The sequence below is a fragment of the Giraffa tippelskirchi genome, chromosome 6, assembly GCF_054371585.1.
Source record: "Giraffa tippelskirchi isolate mGirTip1 chromosome 6, T2T-mGirTip1v1.2.pri, whole genome shotgun sequence".
In the NCBI taxonomy this organism is placed as follows: Eukaryota; Metazoa; Chordata; class Mammalia; order Artiodactyla; family Giraffidae; genus Giraffa; species Giraffa tippelskirchi.
The window spans coordinates 19,509,717-19,524,123 of record NC_137280.1 but is presented as its reverse complement, the minus strand read 5'-3'; the positions used below and the strand labels follow the sequence as shown (position 1 = coordinate 19,524,123).

At 37.8% G+C, this 14,407-nt stretch overlaps 1 protein-coding gene and 1 long non-coding RNA gene across 51 annotated transcripts in view; both read right to left on the bottom strand.

Annotated features, from left to right (window-relative positions):
- Window positions 1–14,407, bottom strand: part of RIMS2 (regulating synaptic membrane exocytosis 2) — a 629,392-nt gene that overhangs the window by 303,684 nt on the left and 311,301 nt on the right. The gene's annotated exons all lie outside the window — the stretch shown is intronic.
- LOC145510601 (uncharacterized) lies at window positions 7,446–13,355 on the bottom strand. Its single transcript, XR_014057137.1, has 2 exons — window positions 12,463–13,355; window positions 7,446–10,707 (listed from the first exon to the last, which is right to left on the bottom strand). It is a non-coding gene; the product is annotated as an uncharacterized LOC145510601 (long non-coding RNA).

Sequence of the window (14,407 nt, the reverse complement as noted above, 5' to 3'; positions counted from 1 at the left end):
CTGGTCTCCCTGCTTCTACAATATCCCTTCAGCTCTCTCTTAGCACAGCAACAATAATGTACCTCAGGTCATATCATTAACATGCTTGAAACCCTTCAACAACTTCCCATTTTGCTTACCATGCCTATAGGATCTGGCACTCATTGCTCCTTGTCCCAGCTGCTTGCCCCGGCTCACTCAGATCCAGCCACGCTGGCTTCCGTGTACGTTTTCACTTAAGATCATTGCTCTGCCTAAAATGCTGTTTCTCCAGAAATCAGCCAAGACATCTAGTCTTCTAGTTCGTAGAAAGCTTCTTTTAATTCGTCTCTCATATCTCACTTTCTCAAAGTGAAACCTGGTCTCAAGAAGGCTTCCCCTGGTCACCCTATTGAATATTTCAATCTCCATCTCCACTCCTCACTTTCCAAATCCCAATCCCTTTAACCTGCTTTACTTTTTAACCTTTTTCACAACATATCTCACTTTCTTATTATGATGTTTTAAAATATTTTTATTGGAGTCTAGTTGATTTACAATGTTGTGTTAGTTTCAGGTATATATCTCAAAGTAAATCAATTATACATATATCCACTCTAGATTCTTTTCCCTTATAGGCCATTATAGTGTATTGAGTGGCGCTTCCCTGTGTTATACAGTAGATCCTAATTATTAATAGCTATCTATTCTATATATAGTAGTGTGTATATGTCAATCACAATCTTCCAATTTATCCCTCCTGCCCTCTTATCCCCAGTAACCATAAATTTGTCCTTGATATATTTTTTGTTTATCATGTTTACTGTTTGTTTCTTCTTGCAAAAGTTTCACAGGCATGGATCACCATTTTGGTTACTTTGTTGTTGTTCAGTCACTTAGTTGTGTCCAACTCTTTGTGACCTCATGTATTGCAGAACGCGAGGCTTCCCTGTCTTTCACTATCTCCTGGACTTTGCTCAAACCCATGTCCACTGAGTCAATGATGCCATCCAACCATCTCATCCTCTGCTGCCCAATTCTCCTTTTACCTTTAATCTTGCCCAGCATCAGCGTTTTTTCCAATGAGTCAGCTCTTCACAACAGGTGGCCAAAGTATTGCAGCTTCAGCTTCAGCAACAGTCCTTCCAATGAATATTCAGGGTTGATTTCCTCTAGGATTCACTAGTTTGATCTCCCTGCTGTCCAAGAGACTCTTGACAGCACCACTCTCTCCAGCACCACAAGTCGAAAACATCAATTCTTCGGTTTCGGTGCTCAGCTTTCTTTATAGTCCAACTCTCACATCCATACATGACTATTGGAAAAATCATAGCTTTGACTAGACAGACCTTTGTTGGTAAAGTAATGTCTCTGCTTTTTAATATGCTGTCTAGGTTGGTCATAGCTTTTCTTCCAAGAACAAGCGTCTTTTAATTTCATGGCTGCAGTCACCATCTGCAGTGATTTTGGAGCCCAAGAAAATAAAGTCAGCCACTGTTTCCACTGTCTCCCCATCTATTTGCCGTGAAGTGATGGGACTGGATGACATGATCTTAGTTTTCTGAATGTTGAGTTTTAAACCAGCTTTTTCTACTCTCCTCTTTCACCTTCGTCAAGAGGCTCTTTTAGTTCCTCTTCACTTTCTGCCATTATGGTGGTGTTATCTGCATATCTGAGGTTATAGATAATTCTCCCGGCAATCCTGATTCCAGCTTGTGCTTCATGCAGCCCAGCATTTCGCATGATGTACTTGCATATAAATCAAATAAGCAGGGTAACAAAATACAGCCTTGATGTACTCCTTTCCCAGTTTTGAACCAGTCCATTGTTCCATGTCCAGTTCTAACTGTTGCTTCTTGAACTGCATAGAGGTTTCTCAGGAGGCAGGTAAGGTGGTCTAGTATACCCATCTCTTTAAGAATTTTCCAGTATTTTTGTTATTTGGTCACTTTATTCCCAAATAACTGGCCTACAGTGTGTGCTCAATAAATATTTATTGAATAAGTAAAGAAAGCTACAGAAGCAAAGTATTTTTTGCACTATGATTAAAAATAAATGTCATTCACCCAACTTTCCCAACTTAGCTACAATAAAAACTTAATAGAATTAGACAAAACTCACACCATTTGTTTTCCTATTTGTATTTTAACCTGAAAAATACACTGACAAAGTACTCAAAACATTACTTTAGGCGAACAAGCAAAATATGCGCCTTTATTGCAGGAGTTTTGAGAATACTGACCTCTTCACTCTCCCAACTACTGGATGTTTTTGTCCAATTTTGTTGACTTTTTAAGAGTGATTTAAGAATTTAAGTGATCTTTCAGAGATGTAGAGAAAACTGCATTGCTGAAATATGGAAAGGCAAGGAGTTAAAGAAAAGCTGTTTCTTGATAGCAGAAGAGAAAGAATATTTGAAAATAGAGAAACAGAGCTAGCTCTGTCAATTAGCCTGCCACTAATCTGCATGAGAATCCCACTCACTCATATCATTTTAGAATATTGCAGGTACAAAGAAAGCACTTTCTGAACAAGATTTTTCTTGGAAGAGAATTCCTGACAACCAAATCAATACAGTACTGTTTGAAGCAACTGCCATGACAAATAAAAACCATATAAACAAAATATAATGTATTTAAATGTGGGAAACTTCATTACACCAGCATTTGTGATAATAGAATTTTTACTATATGATTCCTGTGATTTTATGTACCAAATAAATAATCTTATAGCATGCTGTATAACTTGATAGAAAGCTGAAAAAACTTACACAAAATACTGCTACATGATCTGCACATTCAGATCTGACTCAATTAGATTTATTAAAGAAACTGGATTTATCATCCAGTTAAAGAATGCTCTTTCTCTAACAGAGAAAACAGCACCTAACATCTGCATCTAGCATGAAATGTTGGGATCCTTAGTAATCTATATCAAATACTGCACTGCTTCAAATCATGCTTCAATCAGCACCACTGTTTACATATGCAATGTATTCTCTGGAAGATACATGCTCTTGATTTCTTAATTCTTCAAGATGAGTAAAAGACTGTCAAGTGGAATCTTTAGCAGATTGTCTTCAAAAGAGGTTGAAAGTAAAACATAATTTTTCTTGGGGTACCACTCTTTTCACCCCAGTCCCAGTCTCAGAAAGTCTACCCTAAACCCATATATCTACATGGGTTTAATATTAAAATATGATGTAAAATTTAAGGAAATTTTTACCAAGGAAGTAAAGAAGATCTTTTTTTTTGATAATTTTGTTCTTTACTTGAAGTAATTTTCCCTTCAGTAAATCTCTCTTACCCTCTTATTAGCTACTCCCACACTCTTCTACAAATTCCCTGTCAGTGATGTAATACAGACAGGAGAAAAAAAAAAGTATGATGTTCACTGATGCTAGGCCCCAAAGTAGATGAGACAGAGTGTGATGGATGCCACTGGTAGGACTTAGTTACGAAGGAAGGCTGTCAAATTTTAACAAGTGTTTTTCTGTGGTTTTATAATATTTAAAACACGATACCCTCTTTTAAATACTACATTAATAGAGGGATAAACCATGGGAATGATGAGTCACCAGAGCAGATACTGGAGTTAGGCCGTCCTTTTGAATGCAGGAATGTTTTGTAATATAAATCCCTCTGGATAAATCATGTATTTTACCACTTTTTTTTTTTTTAAAGATGAAAACTTTTTTATTCAAAAACTCTTTGAATATTACTCTTTTTTTTTTAAAATAAATTTATTTATTTTAGTTGGGGGCTAATTACTTTACAATATTGTAGTAGTTTTTGCCATACATTGACATGAATCAGCCATGGGTTTACATGTGTTCCCTTTCGTGGACCCCCCTTCCACCTCCCTCCCCATCCCATCCCTCTGGGTCATCCCACTGCCCCAGTCCTGAGCATTTGTCTCATGCATCGAACATGGAATGGTGTTCTGTTTCACGTATGATAATATACATGTTTCAGTGCTATTCTCCCAGAACGTCCCACTTTTATAACAAAGTTTCTTTAGCAATGTTAAAAGTAACTGGTAGAAAATAATATCACACTGTGAAATTAGTTGCATAACCTTATTTATGTCTTGTCTCTAAAAATGTGTTAGGTAACAAGTTAAAAATAGGTGAATTTTTAGGTCACTTAAATTCTTCTGAATGAATAGAAAACATACTCTGGCAACAACTGTGATGATAACTTTCGCTGGCCCTCTGTTATCTATTTCTCTTCTTTCTTTGGAAACAAAGACATGTCTCCTCCATTCTCAGCTTTATAGTCTAGTTTGGACTGAACCAGCCTCACATGCCCTAGGGATGAGACATGGTTAGCAAAGACCATCCCTGCATGCACTATTCCTGTTATAATGATCAGCACAATGACCTAAGGTGGGCCAATTGCCATGATTCTTAAGGACATTTCACTGTCAGTGGTGACACAGATTTCCTGTTTTGTGATTGAGAAGTCACATAACTCTCTGAGCTACTGAAGTCAACTTGGGGTCATGAGTTGGGGAAGTCTTCCCAAAATGGAGTCAATATCCACCCAGTGACAATTAAAAATAGAAAGAAAGAACTAACACAATGTTGTAGACCAATTATGCTTCAAAAACAAAACAATAAACTCAGAGGAAAAAAGATAAGATTTGCGGTTACCAGAAATGAAGGATGTGGAATTGGAAGAAGGCAAGTCAAAAATTAAAAACTTCAATGATTAAAGAAAATGTCAGACAGTTATTTAAAATGTGCTAATTTTTCTGAATTTTATGATGTCTATGGTATTTGTCAGCCTTTCAAATTTGTGATTTCTGTGATTTATTTTTCCTTTCTAAGTAAATATTGACGTTTGCACTTAATTTTGAATTTGTGATTTTGAGTTCTTTTCTTCAAGAGGGTCACATAAATTTGGTAAGCTTCACGCCCCACAAGTCTGGACCTGATTCTGGTAGAAGATGACAGATAATGGAGATTTGAAGATGTATTCAAGCTTTGCATAGGTACTTAAAAAAAAATTTTAATAATAAAAATGAGTTACGTGCCTTAAAAAAAGTTATAAACGTCAAATTGTAAGATAAATAAGTACCAGGGATGTAATGAACAAAATGATAATTAACACTGCTGTATGTGTGAAAGTTAAGAGAGTACATCCTAAGAGTCCTCACACAAGGAAAAATATTTTTTATACTACTTTAATTTTGTATTTATGAGATGATGAATGGTCACTAAATTTACTGTGATAATCATTTCATGATGTGTGTAAGTGAAATCACTATTGCTGTACATCTTAAACTGTATGTCAATTATATCCTAACAAAACTAGAAGAAAAAAATTAAAAACAAAAAGAAGGAAATTACAACCTAAGTCACATTCTATGAGATTCAGGATCAATCCTCACCTGAAGCAACATGTACCTCTGGAGTTTTTATTCTGGTAAACCAGTAAATTCTTTTTTATTTTTTAAGCCAGTCACAGTTGAGTTTTCTATTACTTGCAACTGAAATCTTCTTGGTTGGCACACAATCTCTAATACAGACTCTAAAATCTGTTTATTACTTTCTCATCAGCTGTCATGATGCTTATGAACTCTGTTTCTATGGAAATTGGTTTTTCCTTTGTGAAAAGCAAGCACACTGGGACTTGTATTCTACAGTCATGTTGTTTCTTTAAAGTAGTTTTACACTAAAAACAGTCATCTCATGAGATCAAAATCTTAACTGGGATCAAAAATCACAAGACTGGATGTTTGGTATTAAATTTCATTTGATAATTATGACAGTTGCTGCTGCTGCTGCTAAGTTGCTTCAGTCGTGTCTGACTCTGTGCGACCCCACAGACAGCAGCCCACCAGGCTCCCTCGTCCCTGGGATTCTCCAGGCAAGAACACTGAAGTGGGTTGCCATTTCCTTTTCCAATGCGTGAAAGTGAAAAGTGAAAGTGAAGTGGCTCAGTCGTGTCCGACTCTTTGCAACCCCATGGACTGCAGCCTACCAGGCTCCTCCATCATGGGATTTTCCAGGCAAGAGTACTGGAGTGGGTTGCCATTGCCTTCTCCGAATTATGACAGTAGACTGATTCTATTTAAGGCTAGAAAGCAATAAAAACAAATTACATTTCACATGTCTCAAGTGAAGGTAACAAATTACTTTTTTTTTTTAAAGTAATTCACATGAAACTATCTGCCACCTAACTTTAAAGCTAATTTAGAAATACATAAAAGAGGTAGTAGACAGCAAACGACATATTACTTCTATTACTGATAAAGCTGAAATTGGAAAATTGACCTACCAAAACCCTAGAACATTAAGTCTAGAACTGTGTTACTTTAAAGCAGCTCTACTGAACATAGGACTTCATGATGTAGGATTCAAAAGACACTTTGCTTAAACTGTAAGTCAATGAGACAGTAGTAGAGAATTAGCTTTACAGAGTTCATAGAGGTGAACCAGGACTAAAGGCAAAAGAGAATATGGCAGACAAAGTTGGCTGTGTCTTTTCTTTCTTACAAATAGAATCAAAATTTTATTCAGATCAACAGTGTGCTTAGGATAAAAAAAATTACTTTTCAGGGGCTTTTATGGCTAGAGGCGGTTATATGACATAAAGTGAAAGCGAAAGTGAAGTTGCTCAGTCGTGTCCGACTCTTTGCGACCCTGTGGACTGTAGCCTACCAGGCTCCTCGGTCCATGGGATTTTCCAAGCAAGAGTACTGGAGTGGGTTGCTATTTCCTTCTCCAGATATGACATAAAGCAGGCAAATAATATTTAGATAGAAGTTTACTAAGTACAGCTTCTATAAAAGCTATTTATTTCTAAGTAAGAGATAGACCCAACTGGCATGCACCTTTCATATTAATACTTTGTCCTTCCTCTGTTATGACAGGAATGTGGTCCTACTTCCTATAATTCAACAGTCCTCCTTTAATCATAAGTTTGAGAGTCACACACTGCAGGTAGGGCAATGAACAAGAAAAGGAAAATGAACAGAAAAAATAAATGCATAGGTCTCTGTTGATTTCCTTGAGCAGTCTATCTCCAGATTTGTTTTTACATGAGAAAAATATAAACTCCTTTATTTAAATGTTGTAGTTATGATATATGTGTTACATATAGCTAAATACAATGCTGAGGTCAGAGAAAGATTTGCTTCCAGAGAGAAGTCTAAGGTAACTGGAGTCATTAGCAACCTGGCTGTTATTTCAGTAGAAAATAAAGTAAATCAGAGGCTCCCAGAGATGAGAAGGTCTAGGAAAAAAAAAAATAGGTGCAGGTTATGTAATGCATATAAGCCAAGGGGAGAGTGATTTCAAATGAAAGAGGCAGACTAGTACAGTGCAGATGTTAATTCATTATCCAGCAGGGCACTAGAGCCAAGAGTCCATTGTAAACATCTCCTCCTTACACTGTTCAGTGATGTCACACTGGCAGTTTAAAATCAGCCATGTTGGCGATGTTTACATCATGAAAATTAGCAAATGCTGCAAATCAGGATTTCTTTATTTTTTTTCCTTTGGAAAGCTGATTGTCCAATATTTACCAGCACGGCACTGGTTATACCCCACTGCTCAGCTAAACAAGAACGTAGAAAAAAGTGCAATGGCTATCCAAAGAGCTATCGCTATTCATATAAGACTTCATTAGTGCAAAGAATACCTAAGAGAGAGCATGACATTTAGCAGGAGTTCAGTCACTGTTTGAGAAAGTAAGAGAAGAAAGGAGAATGAAACAATTCTTTCTCGGTTACAGATTATTATAGAGTTAATTTTAGGTTTCAAAAGAACTTAAAACAGGGTAACAAATTCCTCAGGTTTTAACTTAATGATACCTGAAAATCTTTGCAATTCTTTGAAAGTGCATTCCACTCCTGATCCTACACTATTCTCTTTGAGTTGCATGTTGTGACAGAGTTTAAGTGTATTTATAAAATCAAAACATGTTAGAGCTTTAAAAAACCTTAGCAAGCTTGATTCCAAAGATCCAATCATCAGTATAATGACAGAGACAGGGAAAAAGGGTGTCAAAGAGCATTTAAAGTTCCCTGAGTTATCCATCCCTGAATTGGGAAGATCCTCTGAAGGAGGGCATGGCAACCTAGTTCAGGATTCTTGCCTGGAGAATCCCGTGGACAGAGGAGCCTTGTGGGCTACAGTCCATGGGGTGACAAAGAATCAGACATGACTGAGCGACTTTCGATTCATGAGTTATACAGAGAAAACTATATTATACAACAGAATCCACATCTTGAGATACCCAAAATAAAGAAGTATGCTTGTTTTTTTCATTATTCTAGATTTGAATAGTATGTAAAATCCCTTTACATCATTTTATTTATTGGAATAATTTATGTGTAATTCTTGGCACAAATAATTTTAAATGGCACAAAAACTAAAATACAGAAAAGAATTACATAGAAACGGAAAGCTGGAATCAAACTCAGCAGTGACACAGAGGGCCAGAAATAAAAGCTGGGTGAAGATTTAGAAGGCTCATGTACCAGACTAGGCAAAGAAGTCATCAGATGTTTTCTGTTAGTGAGTTAACTCAAGCAATAATCTGGTTAAACCAAGGGATAGGAGTAAGTATAGTGGTAGGGAGATCAACTGCATTATTCCACTGATTCTGGTAAGAAATTATGGGGTCCTTAATAAAGTAGTGGAAGGAAATGAAAAAATATATTTAGGAGGTTAAATTGTGAAAATTTTTGACAGATTCTATACAGGAGGTAAAAAAAAAACCACAGAAACAAAAGCTATCAATTTTATCCCTTGAGGGATTGAATAAATAAGATTTAGAGCACAGGAAAAGGAAAAAGTTTGTAGGAAAATATATATTCTATTGTCCAATGAATAAATGTGTTTCATAAATGAATCTGGCAGTGTTCCTCCATCACTGAACAAAAGAGAAGATATCCTAACTATCCAACATGAGTAATTTTGTCTACTGGTAGACTATATTTTTATAGTGCATATATGAGTGCTTGAATATGTCATGCCATAACTTAATGTGTGTGGTGGAGAGTATTATGTGCTTAGTCTTTGCAACCTCATAGCCAGCCAGCCTCCTCTGTTCCATGGGGATTCTCCAAGCAAGAATACTGGAGTGGGTTTCCAGGCCCTCTTCCAAGGGATTTTCCCAACCCAGGGATTGAACCCAGGTCTCCCGCATTGGAGGTGGATTCTTTACCATCTGAACCACCAGGGAAGCCTGGAGGGTATTAAAAATTACTGATTTTATCATTATGTGGTAGTGGTGGCTGTTTAGGTAAACTGAGCATTGACTGTACCAGATAATTTTACATGTATTCACTTTCAAAATAATCCTGTGAAGAAAGCACTCTTATCATTACTCCATTTTTCTGATATGTAAACTAATAAGCACAAAGTAATTTAACTTTGCCTAAAATCACACAGCTAGGAAAGGGTACAGGAAGAATTTAAAACTAGTAAAAGAAAAGGCTGCCCTTATAGCTATCAGCTTGTAACTGGCCTAGTTGCTATTGGTTAGGCTCTTGTATGCTCCCAGTAAATGAAAACAATTTCATAGAATATTATCATCAGATAAGAGCTTTCTGTTACTATTATGGAACAAAGCAAAAACAATACCTCTCCATAATCAGGTCTGGACACAGATAGAAGAAGCAAACATACTGTGTAATGAAAATGAGCAAATATTCCCCTCCCCTAAATGCAAAATGACTCTGTTTCTTCGCCAGTAGCAGTGCTAAGTAATGTTCTATTCATCTCACCTCCTCTCCCAAACCACCTAATACAAGTGCAAATTCTGTAACAAGCTTCCCTTAACCCCTTCCGGCAAACATACTCCACAGTTTCACAAGGCATGTGGTTTTCCCTGCTGCAGCAAATAATAAGACTCAACTTTGGTTGACTAAAGATGTGTTCCTGGTTGGGTTTTGTTAATGGATAACACTAGTTCTTCAGGGTCCAGGGTTTCTGCCTTAAACACTATGCTGTATGTGAACACTCCTCATACATGAAAGGGATGAGGGAAACTGTCAGTCTTAAAGTCAACTAAATAGCTGGGAAAAGTAACAAATAAAACTAAAAACTAGTGGATTTGATTTAAAAATTTAAGCAGTTGCAGTTAAATGTTTAACATATAGGCCTAATTAATAATGATGATACATGAAATTTTATATGCTAGATTTTTTAATGTCTTATTCCACATTAGAACTATATATTACATTCATAACTACTTATAAAGAATGAAAATCTGATCACATTCTAACAAAATAACAGGAAGTATCTGTTTTAAACCTAGCTCTAAGATCATGGCATCCAGTCCCATCACTTCATGGCAAATAGATGGGGAAACAGTGGAAATGAGAGACTTTATTTTTCTGGGCTCCAAAATCACTGCAGATGGTGACTGCAGCCATGAAATTAAAAGATGCTTAATCCTTGGAAGGAAAGTTATGACCAACCTAGACAGCATATTAAAAAGCAGAGACACTACTTTGCCAACAAAGGTCCGTATAGTCAAGGCTATGGTTTTTCCAGTGGTCATATATGGATGTGAGAGTTGGACTATAAAGAAAGCTGAACACCGAAGAATTGATGCTTTTGAACTGTGGTGTTGGAAAAGACTCTTGAGAGTCCCTTGGACTGCAAGGAGATCCAACCAGTCCATCCTAAAGGAGATCAGTCCTGGGTGTTCATTGGAAGGACTGATGTTGAACGTGAAACTCCAATACTTTGGTCACCTGATATGAAGAGCTGACTCATTTGAAAAGACCCTGATTCTGGGAAAGATTGAGAGCAGAAGGAGAAGGGGACGACAGAGGATGAGATGGCTGGATGGCATCACCGACTCAATGGACATGCGTTTGGGTGGATTTCGGGAGTTGGTGATAGACAGGGAGGCCTGGCGTGCTGCAATTCATGGGGTCGAAAAGAGTCAGGCATGACTGAGCAACTGAACTGAACTGTGTTAGCAGTTTCCTGATCTACGGATGGGAATAACAAATGCAAAACAGATTAAATGAGATGAAATGTATTCAGTGATTAACACAATACTTGGCACACAGTATATGTAAGGTATTATTTTTGGATGTTTCTGTTTACTGGGAATGCAGAGATCACATAGTATAAAAAACATATTTTCTATCTATACTTGAACCTAAAAGAAATGTTGAACCTTTTAAAATTTGTGAAACATATTTTCTGACATCTTTTACTCTATACCTAATCTATACTCAGTTACCCTTTCCTTTAGCCCCTAAAGATCTAACAACCATGATGGCCATTAACATTTATTGAATACTTAAATGCTAAATGGTACAGGAATTTACTATACCCTCTCATTTACTTCTAACAACTCTATGAATAAAGTTCTATTACAATAACCTGGTGCAAATAAGGAAAGTGAAACTCAGAGAGATTAAGTAAAAGAAACCAATGAAGGATCAATAGCCTGAATTTGAACCCAGTTTATTTCACGCTAGAACCTGTACTCTTAAGACACTCCATTTCCTCACATGTGCAATTTAGTGAGCTGTCTCAGCTTGCCAGAGTATAAATATGAACATGTTAATATTCTTCTCCAATCACTGCATTCAACCCTGTTCTGTTGCATCTACATTTCTCATTCCATAATGACATCTAGAATAGCTCAAGTAAAGTCACCTTTACTGATGTTGATTTGACCTATGGGAAATTCACTGTGGTACATACTACCAGAGTCCTGTGATACTGAACTATCCTCCCCTTCTGACCACACAGAAGACTTCTCATGTCCCTTATCCAATGAAAGTGGCCAAGTGATTGATCCCATCCAGTAAGCATTGAGAGAATGTGTATCATTTCTGGGCTGAGGTGGTTTAAAAAAAAGCTCGTGCACAATTCTCCAGCATCTCTCCCTCTGCCCACAGATACTAGATCATACAGCTGCAGGATAACAGAACTGGTATGGCTGAGCCACGTGTGAGGAAACTCCTCTGGAAAATTAGCCTTACCCATAGAACCACACTGCACCATACTATACTAAAACCATACTAAAACTCAACATTCAAAAAACAAAGATCATGGCTTCAGGTCCCATCACTTCATGGCAAATAGATGGAGAAACAGTGGAAACAGTGGCTGACTTTATTTTGGGGGGCTCCAAAATCACTGCAGATGGTGACTGCAGCCTTAAAATTAAAAGACGCTTGCTCCTTGGAAGTAAAGCTAAGACTAACCTAGACAGCATATTAAAAAGCAGAGACATTACTTTGCCAACAAAGGTCTGTCTAGTCAAAACTATGATTTTTCCAATAGTCATATATGGATGTGAGATTTGGACAGTGAAGAAACTTGGAACGGCGAAGAATTGATGCTTTCGAACTGTGGTATTGGAGAAGACTCTTGAGAGTCCCTTGGACTGCAAGGAGATCCAACCAGTCCATCCTAAAGGAGATCAGTCCTGGGTGTTCACTGGAAGGACTGATGTTGAAGCTGAAACTCCAATACTTTGGCCACCTGATGCAAAGAACTGACTCATTTGAAAAGACCTTGATGGTGGGAAACATTGAAGGCAGGAGGAGAAGGAGACAACAGAAGAAGAGATGATTGGATGGCATCACCAACTCGATGGACATGAGTTTGAGCAAGTTCTGAGAGTTGGTGATGGATAGGGTAGCCTGGTGTGCTGCTTGGGGTCACAAAGAGTCGGACACAACTGAGTGACTGAACTGAACTTACTGACACCATACTATACAAGACCAAGAACTAAACATTTTTATGTTAAACATTGAGCGTTTAAGAGTTGTTCATTACTGCTATATAACCTTGCCAATCATGAATAAACACTCTTACATATTCCCTTCTAGGGAAATACAGGCTGTTCTCTGACTACAAATCCCCTACTTCCACTCTCTTTCCAATTACCTTTTCCTCTGTTGAAATCAAGTCTGATACTGTTTCCACTGTTTCCCCATCTATTTCCCATGAATAGTGATTGCAGCCATGAAATTAAAAGACGCTTACTCCTTGGAAGGAAAGTTATGACCAACCTAGATAGCATATTAAAAAGCAGAGACATTATTTTGCCAACAAAGGCCCATCTAGTCAAGGCTATGGTTTTTCCAGTGGTCATGTATGGATGTGAGAGTTAGACTGTGAAGTAAGCTGAATGCCGAAGAATTGATGCTTTTGAACTGTGTTGTTGGAGAAGACTCTTGAGAGTCCCTTGGACTGCAAGGAGATCCAACCAATCCATCCTAAAGGAGATCAGCTCTGAGTGTTCACTGGAAGGACTGATGTTGAAGCTGAAACTCCAATACTTTGGCCACCTGATGCGAAGAGCTGACTTATTGGAAAAGACCCTAATGCTGGGAAGGATTGGGGGCAGGAGGAGAAGGGGACGACAGAGATGGCTGGATCACATCACCAACTCGATGGACATGAGTTTGGGTAAACTCCAGGAGTTAGTGATGGACAGGGAGGCCTGGTGTGCTGCAATTCATGGGGTCGCAAAGAGTTGGACACGACTGAGCGACTAAACTATACTGTACTGTTGAAATAGACACAGCTTAGTTAAATTAATAACTCTACTATCTAAATACTTAGCTAACCAGAGAATAGAATGTTACCATCCTCCTCCTGATTAGAACCTCTAATCGCTACAAGTAATTCAGAGATTCTCTTCACTTGGTTTTTGGTAGAGAAGGATAGTATGCATATGTGCTAAGTTGCTTCAGTCATGTCTGACTCTTTGTGACCCTATGGACTGCAGCCTGCCAGGCTCCACAGTCCATAGGATTCTCCAAGAATACTGGGGTGAACTGCCATGCCTTCCTCCAGGGTATATTCCCGACCCAGGGATCAAATCCGTGTCTCTTAAATCTCCTGCCCTGGCATGCAGGTTCTTTACCACTAGCGCCACCTAGGAAGCACAAAGGATAGTATATTCCTTCCCAAAGTAGCAGGAAGGGAAGGAGAAGGTCACTGCACTCCTCTCTAGGCTCCAGATTCATTATTTGCATTGGTTTCTTCCTCCTTCCTTCTCCCCAGTCTCTTATTACAGAAAGTGAAGATTCCCCTGGGGGTGATGACTAAAGGTAACTGCTACTATTGAAAACTCTGAGAGAGAATTGGGTCCCGATTATAGGCAAGATTGTTGTTTAAAGATGGGGTATTTAATACTTTTTGTTCACACATTAGGTTCAGTCTCTAATTCCAAAGCAACAGGAAAAGATTCACTTTAGTGTCTCATGTTATCGCAAGCTATCATTTTTGGTACTTATTTGAGCTTATTCAATATTGAAATTTTCTTCAAGCCACAACTACCTATTTCAATTGTACATTATAAACAACCACTCAGATTGAATCCATTTATACACATGTATAAGTGACAAAAATATCCTCTAAGGAGCCTCTATTTCCTTTCTCTGTAAGATCCGTGATTCAAACTAGAAAGTGAAGATCCCCTCTAGTTCTACCTTTTGTAATCCTTTA